This window comes from Adiantum capillus-veneris, chromosome 4, assembly GCF_014529385.1.
Source record: "Adiantum capillus-veneris isolate H3 chromosome 4, ASM1452938v2, whole genome shotgun sequence".
Taxonomy (NCBI): Eukaryota; Viridiplantae; Streptophyta; class Polypodiopsida; order Polypodiales; family Pteridaceae; genus Adiantum; species Adiantum capillus-veneris.
Window position 1 is genome coordinate 55,204,042 of NC_140934.1, and position 20,547 is coordinate 55,224,588.

The 20,547-nt window shown below is 49.3% G+C and overlaps 1 protein-coding gene and 2 pseudogenes across 1 annotated transcript in view; all 3 read left to right on the top strand.

The window, feature by feature from the left end:
• Positions 1-20,547, top strand: part of LOC147459194 (protein sym-1-like) — a 54,931-nt gene that overhangs the window by 20,568 nt on the left and 13,816 nt on the right. The window lies entirely within an intron of this gene.
• Positions 23-10,881, top strand: LOC147459196 (uncharacterized; annotated as a pseudogene).
• LOC147459197 (uncharacterized) lies at positions 11,729-14,758 on the top strand (annotated as a pseudogene).

The following is a 20,547-nucleotide window of genomic DNA, read 5'->3' on the forward strand; positions in this document are numbered from 1 at the left end:
AGACCGCGATGAGGAGATAAGAATGCTTCGTATGCTGGACCGTGAGGTGACACAAAGAATCGATGCGTTAGCTCCCGCCGAGGAGATTTTTCCCGGAGGGGATTGGATGTATAATGCGATGCATGATCGTGTGATGATGGTATACTTGTGCCTGAGCTTTGTATGGCTCCTAACGCTCAGCAAAGTGTGAGCGATCGTGAAGGGCAAGTGGTAGCCCCTATTGTATCTGACCTTCCGTATGTGGACGAAGGAGAAGAATGCATGATTGAAGAGGAGCACCAGGTGGTCCCTGCTGACTCCTATCCCCCGCATGAGAGGGGAGAGTTGGAACACGCAGCGTGTAGCGACCTACAGATGGCTGCATTCGAATTACCCGAGAAAAGGATTGTGGAAATAGGTGGCGATAATCCAATCGTATGCGAAGAAGTGAGAGGAAATGTGGTGAATCTGGGGTGTGGCAGTTTGGTCTTGACGCTTGGGTGTGAAGTGATTACACAGGATGCGAGTCGGGTGCGAGTGGTCTGTAACCGGCCCGTAGGGCGGTAGGCGTTGGCTTTCACCCGAAATTCTTTACTTTATACACACACACAGAGCACTTTGCAAAGAGAACCTGTAATGGGAATTAACACTTCAACTCACACACGGCTCGGAAGCTAGAATGCTCCGAGCAGACGCCGACAACCTGTAGGCCCCAAAATTGGCGCCCCTTTCGGTATTTCTTTATTCTTTAGGAGGGTAAATTACAAGGTAAGGTCCTGGGAATCCTTCACGTGTATCCACCTAGATACCATTTGATTTGGCCAAATTTCGGCAGCATAACAGCCCCAAAACTTGCGCGAAACCAATTCCCCTGCTGGAACTCGCTTCCACTGTCGTATACCCTCTGATTCCTGTCCAAAAACAGTAAATTCAGCACGCTGTATTTACTGGTTTTTGCCCTGTTTTCAGCCCCAAACAGTCCCCTAACTGTCCTTTGCCAGTGGGGCACGATTCCCAATGATCCTGGCGTCCGTACGGCTGAAAAACAGTGAATTTACAGCGCATACACAGCGCTGATTTTACACCTGTACGGTGAGGTTATGACCCTCACCAGTGCCTGCTTTGGAGTAGCAGTTAGCTACCCCTGTTCCTGCTGAAGGAGGCTCTTGCCTCAGCACAAAAGCATGAACCCACACAACTGTACATCAGTCAAATGAGTAGCCCTCTTGTGGGGCATCACATAACTGCACGTAGGGGAGAGAGAGAGCAGTGTGTAGTGTGCAGGGCATCACTCCTAGCACCACACTGTACATGAGAGGGAAAGGAAGCACTCCATAGCTCTTAACCTGTGACAGGTTGCAAATGAGGCCTCTCCCAGCATAAAAATCAGCGCCCATTTTTCTGCAAGAGGAAAGTTCACCAAAATGTGACACTTGGCGCATTTTCAAGCATTTTCCCGTTTCGGGTTCGCCGCTTAAAAATATCCCAACCGACGCGTCGGTTGACTTCACGGCAGAGTTATAAAGTGTTCCCCTAGTCATACCGGAGGTAATGACGCGAACACATTTCACGGCCCAAAATAGCAGTTCCCTAAATTTTAGGAGATGCTTCCGTTGGGCTCCCACTGGTCTTCTGACCATCTATCCTCATTGGGACCGCATCCAAAAGTGCAATGTGGCCCAACTGTCGGATACTTTTTGTTGGTAGTCCCACCTTGACTTTACGCCTTAATTGAGTTCACTTCCTAGTATCCACCAACTTGCTAAGCGCGACGGGGGGACCTATATGATCTTGCTCTGAGCCTAGACATCCTCTTACCATACGAATTCCAGTGCCGACCACTTCCCGTCTGCGGGTGAATCTACCGTTCACATTGGCCATACAATGTCCGACCGTTTGCTACTTCAAAAAGAGGGTCTTAAACAAATAAAATAAACCCCATTGGAAAGAAACCAACAACCAAGGTTAGCAGTTGCCACATCTCTGTGACATGGTTAATAACTGCCACGTCCTCGTGACATACCCCCCTCTTGAAATCGCAAACGTCCTCGATTGCATACCATAAATACACGCCACTGATGATCTTGTGCTATTAACACTCTTTTATCATCGCATGTATCCGCAAGAAAGGTCGTAACATACATAGATACAAATGACTTAATGAGGCCTTCATACTTTTGCCATTTCCATTTATGGCACTGAATTCATATGTACATTTGATGTACTAGCTCTATCATTACCCCTCCTTTGCACACGTTGGGTTGGGGCATAAGTAGGCTGTAACCCAAAGGCTTCAAGGTAGAGCTGCAATACATTTGGTGACTCTGACAGTTCATGCTCTTCCATCCACTTCGCATCCATAGGCGGATAGTTCTTGAACTTCACCAAATAGCGTCTTGCAACTTGTCCTTTAACTTTTCTGTCCTTATGTGCCAAAACTTGCTCAGGTACCAAGATCTCATCAAGTTCTTCAACTTCTGGCTGATCCTCAACTGGCATATCTTCTGGCACATCACCCACGAAGGGTCTTAGAAGACTCACATGAAACGCATTATGAATCTTCCATGCATCAGGCAATTTCAGCCTGTAAGCCACATCGCTGATCTTGTCAAGCACTTGAAAAGGCCCATAGTAACGCATGCTGAGCTTAGGAAACAGCCGTTCCTTGCCCTTCATCTTCTTTAACCTTGCCTTTTCGAACCTTAAAAGAACCCAATCACCAGGTGATAGTAGCAATTCACGACGGTGACGATCAGCAGCCTAGTTCTTCACCCTTTTGCTCCCCAGTGCTCCTAGTGCAGAAGAAGGATGGCTCATGGCGCATGTGTATTGATTACCGTGCGTTGAATAAGAATACCATCAAGAATAGGTTCCCTATTCCTCGCATTGATGATATTCTCGATCGTTTAGAGGGTGCTGCAATTTTCAGCAGGATAGACCTGAAGAGTGGGTACCATCAGATTCGTATAAGCCCAGAGGATGTGCACAAGACTGCGTTTAGAACGACATTTGGTCTTTATGAGTTTCTAGTGATGCCGTTTGGGCTAACAAATGCTCCTGCCACGTTCAACAGAATGATGGACCGGATTTTCCGCTCGCATCAACAGTTTGTTGGAACATTCTTCGATGACATGATTGTGTATTCGAAGAATGAAGAGGAGCATAGGCGTCACTTGACCATTGTGTTCGAAGAGCTGCGCAGTCACAGGTTACTTGTCAATCCTAAGAAAAGTGAATTCTTCCTCGAAGAGATCCACTTTCTGGGCCACATAGTCTCAAAGGATGGTGTTAGAATGGATCCCGCAAAGGTCGAAGCTATCAAGACATGGCCAGACTTGAAGACTGTGCACGATGTCAGAAGCTTCTTGGGATTGTGTTCCTACTATAGAAGGTTTATCAGAAATTTTGCAGAGATAGCATCGCCTCTTCACGCATTGCAAAAGAAAGAGGTCACTTTCAGATGGACCCAAAAAGAGATTTCAGCTTTTAGTCTCTTAAAGGAAAAGTTGACTTCAGATCCAGTTATTGTTCTGCCAGATCTCAGGAAGTCATTTGTGGTCCAGTGTGACGCGTGTGGCAGTAGCATCGGAGCAGTGCTAATGCAAGATGGACGGGTAGTAGCCTATGAAAGCCGAATTTTGCAAGGGCCAGAGAGGACTATGCAAGTCTATGAGAAAGAGCTCTTGGCCGTGATTCATGCGCTTTCTAGCTGGAACCACTACCTCTTAGGTGCTGATTTTGTTGTCCAAACAGATCATCAGACCTTGCGATACTTCTTGACATAGTCAAAGTTATCCGAAAAGCATATGCGATGGGCAAACATTCTTTCCATGTTCCACTTCCAGATTATGCATGTGGAAGGCAAGAAGAATGTTGTGGCTGATGCGTTATCAAGAAAGCCACAAATTTCAGCTGTGTCAATTCCTTATCATCATGAGTTAGATGACATGAAGGAACAGTATACTGCTGATGAAGATTTTGCAAGGATCTTTGAACAGTTACAAGAGGGGCAACATCATGAGCACTACCTCCTCAGAGATGGTTTTATGATGATGCATGGCAGACTTTGTGTCACTAGGCCATTGCGACATAAGGTCATGGAAGAGAGTCATGTCCCACCGTATGCAGGGCATCGTGGCATTGATGCAACAGTTAAAGCGGTAGAGACGTTCTTCTATTGGCCTACCTTGAGGAGAGATGTGGATGCCTTTGTGCGAGCATGCATAGTTTGCCAAAAGGTCAAGTTTGACAGGCAAAAGGCACCAGGGTTGTTACAACCACTGCCGATTCCGGATAAGCCATGGGAAAGCATTGCTATGGACTTTATCTTTGATCTTCCAAGAACGCCGGCGGTAGGCGTTGGCTTTCACCCGAAATTCTTTACTTTATACACACACACAGAGCACTTTGCAAAGAGAACCTGTAATGGGAATTAACACTTCAACTCACACACGGCTCGGAAGCTAGAATGCTCCGAGCAGACGCCGACAACCTGTAGGCCCCAAAATTGGCGCCCCTTTCGGTATTTCTTTATTCTTTAGGAGGGTAAATTACAAGGTAAGGTCCTGGGAATCCTTCACGTGTATCCACCTAGATACCATTTGATTTGGCCAAATTTCGGCAGCATAACAGCCCCAAAACTTGCGCGAAACCAATTCCCCTGCAGGAACTCGCTTGCACTGTCGTATACCCTCTGATTCCTGTCCAAAAACAGTAAATTCAGCACGCTGTATTTACTGGTTTTTGCCCTGTTTTCAGCCCCAAACAGTCCCCTAACTGTCCTTTGCCAGTGAGGCACGATTCCCAATGATCCTGGCGTCCGTACGGCTGAAAAACAGTGAATTTACAGCGCATACACAGCGCTGATTTTACACCTGTACGGTGAGGTTATGACCCTCACCAGTGCCTGCTTTGGAGTAGCAGTTAGCTACCCCTGTTCCTGCTGAAGGAGGCTCTTGCCTCAGCACAAAAGCATGAACCCACACAACTGTACATCAGTCAAATGAGTAGCCCTCTTGTGGGGCATCACATAACTGCACGTAGGGGAGAGAGAGAGCAGTGTGTAGTGTGCAGGGCATCACTCCTAGCACCACACTGTACATGAGAGGGAAAGGAAGCACTCCATAGCTCTTAACCTGTGACAGGTTGCAAATGAGGCCTCTCCCAGCATAAAAATCAGCGCCCATTTTTCTGCAAGAGGAAAGTTCACCAAAATGTGACACTTGGCGCATTTTCAAGCATTTTCCCGTTTCGGGTTCGCCGCTTAAAAATATCCCAACCGACGCGTCGGTTGACTTCACGGCAGAGTTATAAAGTGTTCCCCTAGTCATACCGGAGGTAATGACGCGAACACATTTCACGGCCCAAAATAGCAGTTCCCTAAATTTTAGGAGATGCTTCCGTTGGGCTCCCACTGGTCTTCTGACCATCTATCCTCATTGGGACCGCATCCAAAAGTGCAATGTGGCCCAACTGTCGGATACTTTTTGTTGGTAGTCCCACCTTGACTTTACGCCTTAATTGAGTTCACTTCCTAGTATCCACCAACTTGCTAAGCGCGACGGGGGGACCTATATGATCTTGCTCTGAGCCTAGACATCCTCTTACCATACGAATTCCAGTGCCGACCACTTCCCGTCTGCGGGTGAATCTACCGTTCACATTGGCCATACAATGTCCGACCGTTTGCTACTTCAAAAAGAGGGTCTTAAACAAATAAAATAAACCCCATTGGAAAGAAACCAACAACCAAGGTTAGCAGTTGCCACATCTCTGTGACATGGTTAATAACTGCCACGTCCTCGTGACAGGTCATTGAGATGCGAGACTCAGCCAAGTATATGCTAACAATAATGCACAGTGATTGGGTCACTACATGGGTCAGGGAGATCAGGTTGGGGAAATCTCCAAAGTGGCCTTATAGACTGAATGCGAGTGAGGAGCGGGCTGAAGTAAAGCCAGCAGGATCAGTCAACGCGGGACGGCCTTTTGGCGTCAAAGAGTAGGTCCCAGTAAGGACATACAGGCATGGGGCTGAGGATGGCAGAGCCAACCAACCCTCGTATATGTCGCCTTCGATGAGGGGACAGTTGGTGAAAAGCGCGCGAAGCATAACCGTGTGGAACGTGAACCTCATGGACTGGCCTGACGGGCCAGAGATAACGCACTTAGAGGGCAGGGTGCCCCTTTATTCGAGACGCCTTGTGATGCGGCGGGCGATCTCCTCGAGGGCCGAGAGGTTTCAAGCCAAGGTAGCCTGCACTAGGGAGCCGGGCAAGACACAGGGAGGTAACCAAGGAAGGGCCGAGTGTGTGCCCAAGCAGGACATGGCGTGGGGACCTTGGGATAGAGGACCCATAATTTTTTTTGTGATTAGATGCGGGTACATGGACAGTATGCTCGCTGGGAGCAGCATCGATTGGGACAGCCGACTAATTGATATGGGAGGACGGGGGTCTACGACTCCTCACCCATGCGCCCCGTTGGTCGAGCGGGTCCTGAATGGAGACTCGAGGATGATTGTGAAGACGCACGGCTGCCCGAGTCGGGCATGGCGACATGGGATGCTTGGGATTGTGGCTTACGGGTTAGTTAATGTACCCGACAAAGACCTTCCGGGGGTGAAAATATGCGTATGGGATCCGGGAGAGGAGTACCCATGTAGGGATGTTTCCGCTTGTGGAATGAGCCGAAGGTCTCAAACTCGATCTGATAATAGCCTTGTCCGAGGAACTGAATGTCCAAGATCTTGCCCACCTCTGCGAGAAGGCGGGCCTGGAGAAGATCACGCAGTTCTCCTCTGCTGAGCAAGTCAAATGGTGGGCTCAGCGGGGTCGGGCGAGGGGGCTTCCGTGGAGTCCCTCTGTGGCGGAGCATGAGCCTCCATTTGTGTCTGTTGCTGTGAAGAAAGCGGAGGAGCGTCGACGAACGAGGGAGATCGTGCTGGACCGAGCACGTCAAGGGTGTCGGCGAGACCCGTCAAACAGGAAAGAGGAGTCGATGGAGTGTAGACGAAAGCTGGTGGTCGAGGCACAGGGCCGGCAGGCGGGGGCTGGGTAGCGGCGGGCGGGACTGGTGGGCAGCGAGCGGGAGGATGCAGCGGCAGGTGTAGCGGGCAGGGGGCAGCGGGAGGGCAACGAGTGTAGTGGCGGGCTAGTGGGGCTGCGGGGGAGTTGCGGGCAGTTGCAGCGCGCAGGGGGCGGGCTGAGGGTTGCGCGCAGGAGGAGGAGGGATGAAGCTACGCGAGGGCGGGGGCAGGGGGTAGCGATGGCGAGAGCAAGGGGGTACGGACAGCAGCAGCGAGCAACGTGAACATCCACATGCTGCCCTAGTCGTTTTGATAGATGTTATTACACTACGGTGGGCATTTGGCATGACGTGCATGTAGTTCTAGGTTAGAGGAATCCAACAAGCCATTCCCCGCATCGATCCAATTCTTGGGTGGGCAGATGTGCGACAGTTTCACCCAAACTGGACCCCCCTTGGCTCAACTTATTAATAAATCAATTCATTGATTTATTTGCTGGGTGTGGTGGACGGATTGCCCTACCCAAGCCTAAGGAGGTTAATAAGTGAAATTTCAGTCCTATAAAGGGACCCAAAAGAGCTAGCGACTTCATGATCTGGAGGAAGCGCTTCACAGAGCCTGGCGTTTTTGGTAGAAGCAGATTCAGCCAGCATTTTCAGCAAGACCAGCCAGTGTCTTGGGGTTTTCGGCCATAGCAGTGAGTGCGCGTGAGAGAGAGAGAGAGAGAGAGAGAGAGAGAGAGAGAGAGAGAGAGAGAGAGAGAGAGAGAGAGAGAGAGAGAGAGAGAGAGAGAGAGAGAGAGAGAGAGAGAGAGGACACAAATGCCAGAGATGGTGAAGAGAGGGCGATCAGCCCCCCATGACATGAGGAGAAGACCCTGTCAAGACATCAGATGATCTCTGTGAGATGACTTGTGGAAGTGTGTACCCCCTGACCCCATATATAGGTGCCCAAGGGAGTTAGGGCAAGGCCTGATAAAAATCCCCCACAACCCAACAAGAAAATGATATATGGAAATATATGAGGGCGCTCGGACAAAAGTGGGCGGTCGGCCCCAAACTCGGGCGGTCGGACTAGGTACAACCTAGACTATGGGTGGCCAGCCCGAAGACATACTAGGCATACAAGTATGCCCTAGACCTGTGAAGCAGCATAGTGGTGTAAGTCTAACACCCCCTCTCAGCACCGGATGCAACCTGCGAAGATTCAACCTCCAAGTAGATGAGGCAACTCGTCCCTTGTGGGTTTTTGAACGTACTACACCCAAGGGTTTTCCCAAGGGTATTGAACGCATTACGCCTTATACCTGGGCTAAAGGTAGGAATCTTCCACCAGATGGGGTGATTCCCAACCTGCGAAGATCTAGCTTCCAAGTGGATGAGGTAACTCACCCCTTGTGGCATTTGAGCGCATTACACCCGAAGTTTGTCCTATGGGTATTGAACGCATTACGCCTTATGCCTGGGCTAAAGGTAAGTCTCTGGAGGACTTTAGGAGGGTGGGGTAACTCACCTTCTTGAAGTTGGCGAAGAGCCCCGTGAGGGGAGGTTTTGGACATCTCGGGCCCACCTCACGGGGTGCTTGGGAGGGAGGTGTAAAAGCCTTTCTCCCCCCAGACCTGGGTCAGAGGCGCTCCCCATATTCGGCCACGGGAGGGGGAGAAAGGAGTGGTGACTGCCCTTGAGCTGCGGAGGGATGAGTCTCAAGGAGTACCCCCCAATCGAGTGCGAAAGGGTGGGTGTGTTGTGAACCAAAAAAAGTAGAAGGACTCACTCCATGCTGAGATCCAAACTCCACTTTTCGATGTGCGGAAGTGGGGTATGTTGTGTAAACCTCCCCCTTGCTGGCCAAGCGAGGGGATGAGGGGAAATTTTTGGTGCCCACGCTTTGGACTACGGGGGGATGGGAGCCAAGTGGTCTCTCTCCCAGTCCCCGCGGGAGGGAGTATTCAGGGACCCCCTAATGAAAAATACAACCATATATATAAACGCTCTTGCTTTCGAGCGCTCATTCTTTCAAATTCTCCTATTCTCAAAGCTATCTATTCTCTCAAAGCTTACTATTCTCTCAAAGCATACTATACTCTCAAAGCGATGATGAACTTGTGTTCAGTGAGTGCTATGAGCACACTGCACACCTCTATTGGAAGGAACGAACTCCAGCAGCAACAACGGACAATGTCTATTGGGAGGAACGAACCCCCGAGGCAAACAGGTAGGATACCCGGGAGGCATGAACCCCAGGAGCAATCAGGTATGGCAGCTCTTACCTTGCGAAGCACCTCAAGCAGGGGGAACGAATCACTGCATGAGGTGGGGGACTTACCTTGCGAAGCACCTCAAGCAAGGGGAACGAATCACTGCATGAGGTGGGGGACTTTACCTTGCGAAGCACCTCAAGCAGGGGGAACGAATCACTGCATGCGGTGGGGGAATTTACCTTGCGAAGCACCTCAAGCAGGGGGAACGAATCAGTGCATGAGGTGGGGGAATTTACCGTGTGAAGCACCCCAAGCAGGGGGAACGAATCACTGCGTAGGAATATACGCTTTGATCTCTATACCCACTCTCTTAGCGCAGCTGAAGCGCTCGTAGGTAGGCTAGATGCAGATGTTGCTAAATTGGCTTTATCTGACAGAAAAATAATTCTAAATGAATTATTGGAATTTTAAGTGAGAGGGTTTTTCTCACTAGAGACATCCGAGTACAGAGTATTCCTAGTGCGTCATTCAAAGTAATGACGGGAGCATTGTGAACGGGAATATCTGTAAGGCCACCAAGAACGGGTACTTTTGATGCGTCACATCGGATGGGTGACAGGGAGCATCGGGAAGAAGTATCCGACCATCCTGGAACGGACATCTGTGATGCGTCATAGGATGGGTGACATAGAGCATCGTGAAGGAGATTGTACCGTAAGTTCGGTAGGAAAGGACTAGGTGATGGGTATTCTTGATGCGTCACAAGGTGGGTGACGGGTGTATCGGAAAGGGGATATCCATAGTCGAGAGGAAATCCGAACTGGAAAGAGGAATACGCGTAAAGACGCAAGCACAAGAATAAAGATGGGTTCAAAGAGCTTTGGTAAAAAGCAAGACAAGAAGCGGATGTTTTTCCGCGAGAGAATGCTTGGGAATATGTCCGGGGACGCCTGGAAGGAATAAGTGCAAGCATTGGAATAAGTTTATAAGGTTTAAACTTAAACTGAGTTTAAACAGGTTCACATTGACCGGCCAGTCAATTTTAAGTGAACAGACTAACTTTTAATAAGTTTATTAAGTGACCGGCCGTCCACTTAATAAGTGGGCAGCCAAGTACTAAAATTGCTGCAGGACGTTCTCTTAAAAGCAAAAAAAAGGCCAGCACCTCCTAAATCTGCAAGAAAAGGCCAGCGCCCACTATTTTGGCAAAAAAGCAGTCGACCCTCCCTATTCTGGCCGACCTGCAGGGCTTATAAAGCAGCCAGCGCTCTCATCTCTGGGGAGGTAGAACTCGCAGGAGAAGAGCAGAAACCAGCCAGCGCTCACACTTTTTGCAGGCCAGAACCCGCAGAAGAAGAATCCCACGCTGCCCTCTCTCACGTAGAGCACTCTTGACGCCGGCACCCTGCTGCCGGAAGGAATTCTCACACTTGTACCCTGCTGTCCTGAAAATTCAGCAAGCTTTTATCGCAAAGAAAGTGTCCCAGAAGAGATCTATCGCGACAGAAAAACCTTCTCCACCTCCGAGTGGTGACAGGTAATGAATTTCAGCATTGTCTGTGATGAAGTCCTTTTGTTTTAATGATGCAGGACTGATGCTCGAGTTCCCAGTAAGGGAAGTGTATCACTGAGTTCCCAGCAAAGGGAAGTGATAAACTCCCGGCAAGGGAAGTGAATTGGTGATAAGGAGTTATCTCCTGAGTTCCCGGCAAGGGAAGTGATCTCCCGGAAAGGGAAGTGATCTGATGACATAGTTCCCAGCAAGGGAAGTGAACGGATGAATGAGTTTGAAAGGTAATGATTTTCAGCTTTGATTATGATAAGAATCTTGTGTTTTAGTGCTGCAGGAATCATAAGTAAGGAGCTTGTCTCCTAAGTTCCCGAAGGGGAAAGATATGAGTTCCCGTAAGGGAAAGACAAAAGTTCCCGTAAGGGAAAGATATGAGTTTCCCGCAAGGGAAGGTAACGAGTTCCCGCGAGGGAAAGTGATGAGTTCCCGGTAAGGGAAGTGATAAGATGAGAAGGAGTTCTCTTCTAAGTTCCCGGAAAGGGGAAGTGATTAGTTCCCGGTAAGGGAAGGAACGACCATCGAGTCAGAGATTAGAACGGAGGGGTTTTCTCCGGTTCTTGTGCTTGTAAAAAGATTCTCCCTAATAAAGGATTCTCTTTAAGGGGGGGCACCAGCCCATCTTCTGGTCCCCAGTACTGTGTCGATCTTCTCACTCTCTCTCTCTATTTATTTCTCTCTATATCCTTTGGCTTCAGTATTAAGTGATAAATTCTATTTATCCGAGTATATTTTATATTGTTATGCGCACCCGTTTGTGACAGCAGAGCAGCACTTCAGCAGATGGAGATGCAGGATGTCGAGATGGAGATGCAGGATGTCGAGACCTTACCGAGACCGGGCGCGTAGACCAAGTTCCACCTCCGCCACCGGGGAGCAGTCCATCAACCACGTTAAGGTAACCACCTTCAACGTTAACGGACTCAGAAACAAAAGGAGCGAACTTGGATCGTTGATGGGAACCGGTAAATGGAACATTGTCGGGGTGCAAGAGACCCGAATGTTCCAAGGATGTTGGCCTCTTAGACTCCCCGGTCACGTAGTCTTCAACGCCCTAGGCACCGCAAAACCAGGAGAATGTGGAATGGCGTCTCTGGTCGCAATTGAGCTCAGGCCCTTTGAGCTCAACTTCTCTTTCCTGAATCAGATTTTCATACAGTTTTTTCCCAAAGGGTCAGGGGCTTGGATTCATGGCAATGTGTACATTCCGCAGGGCCAGTTGGGCGAAGCAAGGACAGTCGCTTTGAAGACCCTCGCCCGAACGTTGGGGGCCATCTCGAACAAAAACCTACCGGTAATTGTTGGAGGTGACTTCAACATGAAGACGGGGGCACTGAAGAAGTGGCTACTGAGATGCGGAAGAGGATTCGGGAGCTTAAAGGTTCGAGGCTCGAACCTCACGTACCATTCCACGTGGGGGAAGGGAAAGTCGGACATCGATCACTTCATCGTGAACGAATCCGCCGCGAGACAACTTCTCAACAATACAGTACAGAGGGGGATAGACTTGTCAGACCATTGGCCACTAGTGTGCCACCTACACTGTGGATTTGGGAGTAGTAGCTTTGAGCCAAAGCTACTTTGCCGTCCGTACCCAAATTGGATGCATGTAAGATGGATGTGAATTGCAGGTTATTTCTCGATGACAATCGGTGGAATACTCTGCTGCACCTCGAGCATGAGGACGGACATGCGACCCAACAATGTTATGACAAGTTTGTTTCCGTTGCTACATCAATTGCCAAAGAGGTAGGAGCTCTTCCCACGAAGCCCCCGCCGAGGCCAAGGTCAGGTTGTCGACTCGAACCTCGGGCTCGAAGACTCATTAATGCGCGGCGGAAAGCCTGGAATAAGGTGAGGAACAGAACTGCGAACACTAGGGCTGGCCGGCAAGCGATTAGGGAGTATAAGGCAATAGCACTTCGTGCGAAGGCCGCTGTCCGTGACAATAACCAAAGATTCCTTCGAGCTCTTCGTGGAAAAAGGGAATGAGCTCCTGAGGGAGGGTCAAATGAAGAAATTCTTTACCCACCTCAAGAAAATAGTTGGGAAGGGGCAAGGAACTATTGCCAATCAACCTTTGAACACGAATGGGGAGCTAGTAATGGAACCAGAGAGGCAATTACAAGTATGGGAGGGTCACTACTCCAAGGTATTCGCCGATACGGACGGTACTAGCAAGGATCCTCTTGCTTGGTATGACAAACACGTGCGCATTTGGCCTGGTATACCTGAAGTATGTGACCCGTTGAACTGGTACGAAGTACGGGAGGCCTATCGGCGATTGAAGAGACACAAGGTAGCGGGGGGCAATGGGTTACCACCCGAAGTCTTTAAGCTGCTTGTGAAAGATAAGGGGCTTAGGTCGGATCCCCATAAGCCACGATCAGAGTTGGGCAAGGCTTACTTGCACATGATTGAGGGCATTTACGATACCGGAGAGATCTCGGACTGCGCTAGCGACGCAGTGATTGTGTCAATTCCCAAGAAGGGCGATTTGACCAACATTGATAACTATCGCGGGATCGCGTTAATCTCCGTTGCCATAAAAGTCCTCACTATGGTCGTGATTAGGCGGATCACTAAGATACTTGAAAAGAGGAATTTCTTCAATCCCGGCCAAGCAGGCTTCCGTACTAATGAGGAATGCATAGGGCAGGTCGCATGTTTGAAAAGAGATCGTGAAACTCCGTCACAAGGATGGGAAACCAACTTATGCGGCCTACATTGATTTCAAGAAGGCATACGACACAGTACCGCACGAGGCATTGTTCCTAAAGCTCGCTGCTGCTGGCCTGCAAGGTTGAGCACTTAGATTCTTCCAAGCGCTCTACAGGTCCACCTCTGTTAAAGTCCGACATATGGAACAACTGTCGGATTCGATTCCGGTGCAGCGGGGAGTTCGCCAAGGATGCCCGGGATCGTACTATCTATTCAATATATATATCAATGATATTTTAGACGCAGATGGGGAAACATGGGGCCTGGAAGTACCTAACCTCTTCAAGAGAATAAAAGGACTCCTTTTTGTTGACGACCTGGTTCTACTTGCCGACTCTCCTGAAAGCCTACAAACGGACCTGAATGGGCAAAGACCTGGGGCATGACTTTTGGAATTGATAAATGCATGGTCACGGTGTTCCACGGAGACCTGCAAGATCTCTCTATGAGGATCTTTATTTTGGGTGGTGAGAGGGTTGCGGTGGGTGAAACGTACAAGTACCTTGGCATCGACGTAGACTCGACCTTGTCCATTGAATGCATCGTCAAAGAGCGAGCGGACAAGGGGAGGAAAAGTCTCTTCGCATGTAAGCACCTACTGGTGAACCGAGCCATCCCTATTTGGTATCGACTGATTGTTTTTAAGGCGTGCGTGTATCCAGTGATTTGTTATGGCGCGAAAATTATGGGGGTCCACGACCAGTGTGTCCTTCACTCTCTGCAGCGCCTCGTCGCCATCGGGATGCGAATGTTACTCGGAAAAGTAGCAAGGTCAACCTCTGTAAGGACGGCAACTCTCCATCACGAGTTTAACATACCACCCGTACCTGCCTTTTGTGGGGGACAACGAGCAAGGGCTTTTGACAAGTACCGCTCGGTTTCATCTACTTGGATAGGCTCCTTGGTAAACAAGAAGCCTAAGAACCAACCGTTCAAGAAGTGGACTTGGACGACAAGAACCGAGAACTGGATGAATAAGTATATCCCAGCGGCTGACTTTAGCTCAGTTCGCTACCACGCATGGGACAAGTGGGACGAGAGGCATTCATGCCTGGCGTTGGAGCCCTATAAGGAGGCCGGCTTTGAACAAACATGTGGATACCTGTTGCAGCTCAATAGGAGCACTATAGTGAATAGAAAGGAGGAGAGAATGCTGGCTCTGGCGAGAGTAGGGGGGCTTAAATTGGCTGATAGCTACATGCGCGGACACAGCATTTGCACGTTGTGCTCCCAGTTAGAGGGCGTTCGCTGTCGCATTTGCTGATGAGTTGTTCGGCGGTAGATGAAGCTAGGGGGTGCTGGCTAAACCGATTCAACTCCACCTTCAACGCAATTGACCCTTCGTTGGACCCTGAAGAAAGGACCGTTATCCTCCTTGGTGGGGAGGCTCGCGGGAAGCGGATGCCCTTCTGGGTACGCCGTGATCCGCACTCGAGGGACGGAACCGCAGGGCACGTGCCTATGGCGAAGTTCCTCGGTGAAGTTGTACCCCGGTATTTGGGTGCTCTGCATAGGCGGATGGGGAGATAATGCTCCCCTTTCTATACTGTTATTTTGAATCCGATCCCTTCCGGGGGAATGACGTAATTCTCCCCAAGCGAAGCCAGATGAGCTACAAGAGCGCCCAAGTGCCATTCCCCCCCGGGGGGGTCAACTTCACCTAAAAGGGGGTTGGGAGATGCAAAAGGAAGACATCACCAACCTCAGCGGACGTCACCTGTGAGCCAACGCCCTTCCAAGCGGGTATGGCATTTCCTAGGGGAAAACCGTCAGGTTTCAAAGGCTGTTTAGTGAGGTGAGCGATAAGTTACCTAGAGGAGGCAACTCCAAAGGGAAGACCGAAGCAAGTCCCGCAGTACCTGGGCCTCAAAACAGAGGTACTTGGTTGCTGTCACGCCCAAATCCAAGTGGCGAGTGGGTCTCTCAAGGGATTAGTCATGGCCCTAAGAGTGTAGATAATTCTGAACTCTCGTAGTCCAGAGGAAACTAGTGACAAAAGCGTCTGCCTTCAGTTTCTGGGTGCATAGTTCTGGTCGTTCTTCTTGTATACTTTTTTGTGTATGAGGGGAGCGGCCGGGGTGCCCTACCCGACTCCGAAAACAAAACAAAAAAGCAGTCTGGGGTGTCCCAACCGCCAAGAAATTTCCTTGGTAAAATGCCGTCACGAGCATTGTAGCAAACTGCCCTACTTTGCCGATTTAGGGTGAAGTGAAACCGGCCCGTAGGGCGGTAGGCGTTGGCTTTCACCCAAAATTCTTTACTTTAGACACACACACAGAGCACGATAATTCTGAACTCTCGTAGTCCAGAGGAAACTAGTGACAAAAGCGTCTGCCTTCAGTTTCTGGGTGCATAGTTCTGGTCGTTCTTCTTGTATACTTTTTTGGTGTATGAGGGGAGCGGCCGGGCGTGCCCTACCCGACTGCGAAAACAAAACAAAAAAGCAGTCTGGGGTGTCCCAACCGCCAAGAAATTTCCTTGGTAAAATGCCGTCACGAGCAGTGTAGCAAACTGCCCTACTCTGCCGATTTAGGGTGAAGTGAAACCGGCCCGTAGGGCGGTAGGCGTTGGCTTTCACCCGAAATTCTTTACTTTAGACACACACACAGAGCACTTTGCAAAGGGAACCTGCGACCGGAACTAACACTTAAGCACACACACGGCTCAGAAGCTAGAATGCTCTGAGCAGACGCCGACAACCTGTAGGCCCCAAAATTGGCGCCCCTTTCGGTATTTCTTTATACTTTGAGAGGGTAAATTACAAAGTAGAGTCCTGGGAATCCTTTACCTGTATCCCGCTAGATACTACCTGATTTGGCCAAATTTCGGCAGCATAACAGCTCCAAAATTTGCGCGAAATCAATTCCCCTGCCGGATCTCACTTGCACTTGCGTAAACCCTCTGATTCCTGCCCAAAAACAGTGAATTCAGGTCGCTGTATTTACTGGTTTTTGCCCTGTTTCCAGCCCTAAATAGTCCCCGAACTGTTCCCTATCAATGGGGCACGATTCCCAAGGGTTCTGGCGACCGTATGGCTGAAAAACAGTCAATTTTCTGCACATACATAGCGCTGAATTTGCACCTGTACGGTGACGTTATGACCCTCACCGGTGCTTGCTTTGGAGTAGCAGCTAGCTACCCCTGTTCCTGCTCAAGGAGGCTCTTGCCTCAGCACAAAAGCATGAACCCACACAGCTGTACATCAGTCAAATGAAGAGCCCTCTTGTGGGGTATCACATAACTACACGTAGGAGAGAGAGAGAGAGAGAGAGAGAGAGAGAGAGAGAGAGAGAGAGAGAGAGAGAGAGAGAGAGAGAGAGAGAGAGAGCAGTGTGTAGCGTGCAGGGCATCACTCCTAGCACCACACTGTACATGGGAGGGAAAGAAAGCACTCCATAGCTCTTAACCTGTGAGAGGTTCTCAATCAAGCATCCCCCTAGCATAAATCGAATGCCCCCTCTTCTGCGCTCGACCTCTAATGCATCTGTGAACAAATAGATGCAAAAAGGGGAAGATTTCCATGTCTGCCAAAACCTGCGTATCGCTAAAAACGCAGCAAAACAAACATGTAAACACGCATCTGATGCCTTCCCATGCTGCAAATGAGCTTCTTGATCCTAGGTAAAGTCATGGGAAGCTCAAAAATGGAGAGAAATGGCTGAAAATCATAGTTATCGGCCTCCAAAACTACTCCAAAAAGTCAGTTACGAGTTCTGTTCTCCCAAACTTGGTAAATTGGCCAAAAAGTTCCACTTGGCACTCATGCATGCAATTTCCTCGCATTGGGCTTCCTGCTTAAAAATCTCTCAACTGGTGCATCAATTGACTTTGCAGCAGAGTAATAAAATGTTCCCCTTGTCATTCCGAAGGTAATGACGCGAACACATTTCACGGCCCAAAATAGCAGTTCCCTAAATTTTAGGAAATGATTCCGGTGGGCTCCCACTGGTCATTTGACCATCTATCCTCATTGGGACCGCATTCAAAAGTGCAATGTGGCCCAACTGTCGGATACTTTCTGTTGGTGATCCCACCTTGACTTTATGCCTTTATTGAGTTCACTTCCTAGTATCCACCAACTTGCTAAGTGCGACGGGGGAACCTACATGATCTTGCACTGAGCCTAGACATCCTCTTACTATACAAATTCCAGTGCCGACCCACTTCCCGTCTGCGGGTGAAACTACCGTTCACATTGGCCGTACAATGTCCGACCATTTGCAACTTCAAAAAGAGGGTCTCAAAAATCAAATAAAAATCATTGGAAAGAAACCAACAACTAAGGTTAGCAGTTGCCACGTCCTCGTGACATGAAGATACTGCGTGAAGGTCCCGAACTAAGTGTGAAAACAACTCCTTGTCGAAAAAGAGTGCCAATAGACCTGCAAGTGTCCTGCCCGATAGGATTTGTGGTGTCTAGTCAAAACTTCTGGAGAAAATGGGAAAGCCTAAAAATCGTCATGAGAATGAACGGAAGCCTGTCAATGCATGAACCTGTAACCCAGTGTGGCCAGGTGGCTAAGCTGTGTAAAACTTCAGGAAGGCGAGATGTAGCAATCTGTGCCGTAAACGTCCTCCAAATCAAGGAAAGCTAGACTAAACAGTTTGCATTGTAGAAACTACCGTAAGCCGCAGCAGTCACCGGGAGACCGCACGGACCACCATCGGATGGTGTCGTGTCAGTAGGTAGGGTAATTCAAGATGAGGGGAAAGCCAGACTTAACAATTTGTGCTGTGAAGGGCCTCTGAGAAGAGATGTGGTCAGACCAAGCTGTCTGCGCTTGATCATCCTGTAGAAGTGGGGAAGCCAGACTGAGAAGTCTGCGCTGTGAATAACCTTTGAGAAGAGGAAAGGCTTGACTGATCCGTCTGCGCCGTTTCGCTTGTATCTCCTGCCTCCAATCCTCCGTGTCAACCTAAACCTAAACAGAATCCGCACCGACAACGCCACCAAACGGCAACTTGGTGTGGCTCTTAATGTAAATGAGCTGGGAGTGTCCTACTGCCCAGGTCGGGGGATAAATCTGCTGTAAGGTTACCGAGGGTGAGTGTCAGCAACTCTGAAGGTAGGAATCCAAATGATCAGGAGTGTACAGGAGTAATTGCACTACCATCCAAGCCAAGCTCCAGGTGACTCTTGATGTAGTCGCGGGATGCCTGATCTCCCGCAACTCGCAAGTAAACTCTCCAAGAGAGTCCAAAGCGCTGAAGTCCCACTCCAGTCTGTAGATCCAAGCAATGAATCTGTCCAAGAAGAGATCCAAGCTCCTCTCCCTAAGTCCATGTAGATGCTCTTGTGTAAGCAAGTGATCTGACGTGTCGAGGTCAAGTGGTAAGTGTCTGTCCACCAAAGATGGTGGTGTATGTCTGAATCTCATATGCCATGTCTCATGTGAACTCCTTTGATGAGTGCATAGGTGTGTCCATAGCAAACCACAAGTCACCACCCCCTATGGAGTGCGCAACCGCCAAATGATGTTATCCTCCTTGGTGGGGAGGCTCGCGGGAAGCGGATGCCTTTCTGGGTACGCCGTGATCCGCACTCGAGGGACGAAACCGCAGGGCACGTGTTATTTTGACTCCGATCGCTTTCGGGGGAAATGATGTAATTCTCCCCAAGCGAAGCCAGATGAGCTACAAGAGCGCCCAAGTGCTATTCCGCCCCGAGGGGGTCAACTTCACCTAACAGGGGTTGGGAGGTGCAAACGGGAGACACCACCAACCTCAGCGGACGCCATTTGTGAGCTGACGCCCTTCCAAGCGGGTATGGCATTTCCTAGGGGAAAACCGTCGGGTTTCAAAGGCAGTTTAGTGAGGTGAGCGATAAGTTACCTGGAGGAGGCAACTCCAAAGCGAAGACCGAAGCAAGTCCCGCAGTACCTGGGCCTCTGAACAGAGGTACTTGGTCGAAGTCACGCCCAAATCAAGTTGGCGAAATGGGTCTCTCAAGGGATTAGTCATGGCCCTAAGAGTGTAGATAATTTTGGACTCTCGTAGTCCAGAGGAAACTAGTGACAAAAGCGTTTGCCTTCGGTTTCTGGGTGCATAGTCCTGGTCGTTCTTCTTGTATACTTTTTTGCTGTATGAGGGGAGCGGCCGGGTGTGCCCTACACGACTCCGAAAACAAAACAAAACAAAACAAAGTTGGAATGAATGGATCTCCCAAGGATCGAGGAATAGGATTTCACTTGCCTTGGAAGGTACCCGTCTCTAATGTTGTAGCAGTCCACAATGACCGCTCAGACAACCACCGGATGGCGTCCTGACGAGCAATGGAGTGCTCGACCACGCAATAAGAAAAATTCAGCCCGTTGTCCGCCCAAAAAATACTGCAAAGGGTGCTCAAACACTGGTGTAATTGTTGCTAAATTGGCTTTATCTGACAGGAAAATAATTCTAAATGAATTATTGGATTTATAAGTGAGAGGGTTTTCTCTCTTGGAACACCGAGAAAAATAATTCTAAATGAATTATTGGAAGTGAGGGTTTTTTCTCATTGGAGACATCCGAGTACAGAGTATTCCTAGTGCGTCATTCAGAGTAATAACGAGAGCACTGTGAACGGGAATATCTGTAAGGCCACCAGGAACGGGTACTTCTGATGCGTCACATCGGATGGGTGACAGGGAGCATCGGGAAGAAGTATCCGACCATCCGGGAACGGACATCTATGATGCGTCATAGGATGGGTGACATAGAGCATCGCGAAGGAGATTGTATCGTAAGTTCGGTAGGAAAGGACTAGGTGATGGGTGATCCTGATGCGTCACAAGGTGGGTGACAGGTGCATCGGAAAGGGAATATCCATAGTCAGGAGGAAATTCCGAACTGTGTTAGAATTGTGCACAAGGAAAAGCAAGCACTTGAATGAAGATGGGTTCAGAGGAAACTTTGAGGAAAAAACAGAGGCTTTTTGAGAAAGTAGGATTGCTTTTCGGGAAAGCAGATACTTTCCTGTGAGGAAGTCAAGGAAGTCTATGTCTGCATTGCAATTGTGCATGCAATCCATCCAGGGATGCCTGGGAAGTGTTGTGAAAGCATTGTTTTTAACTT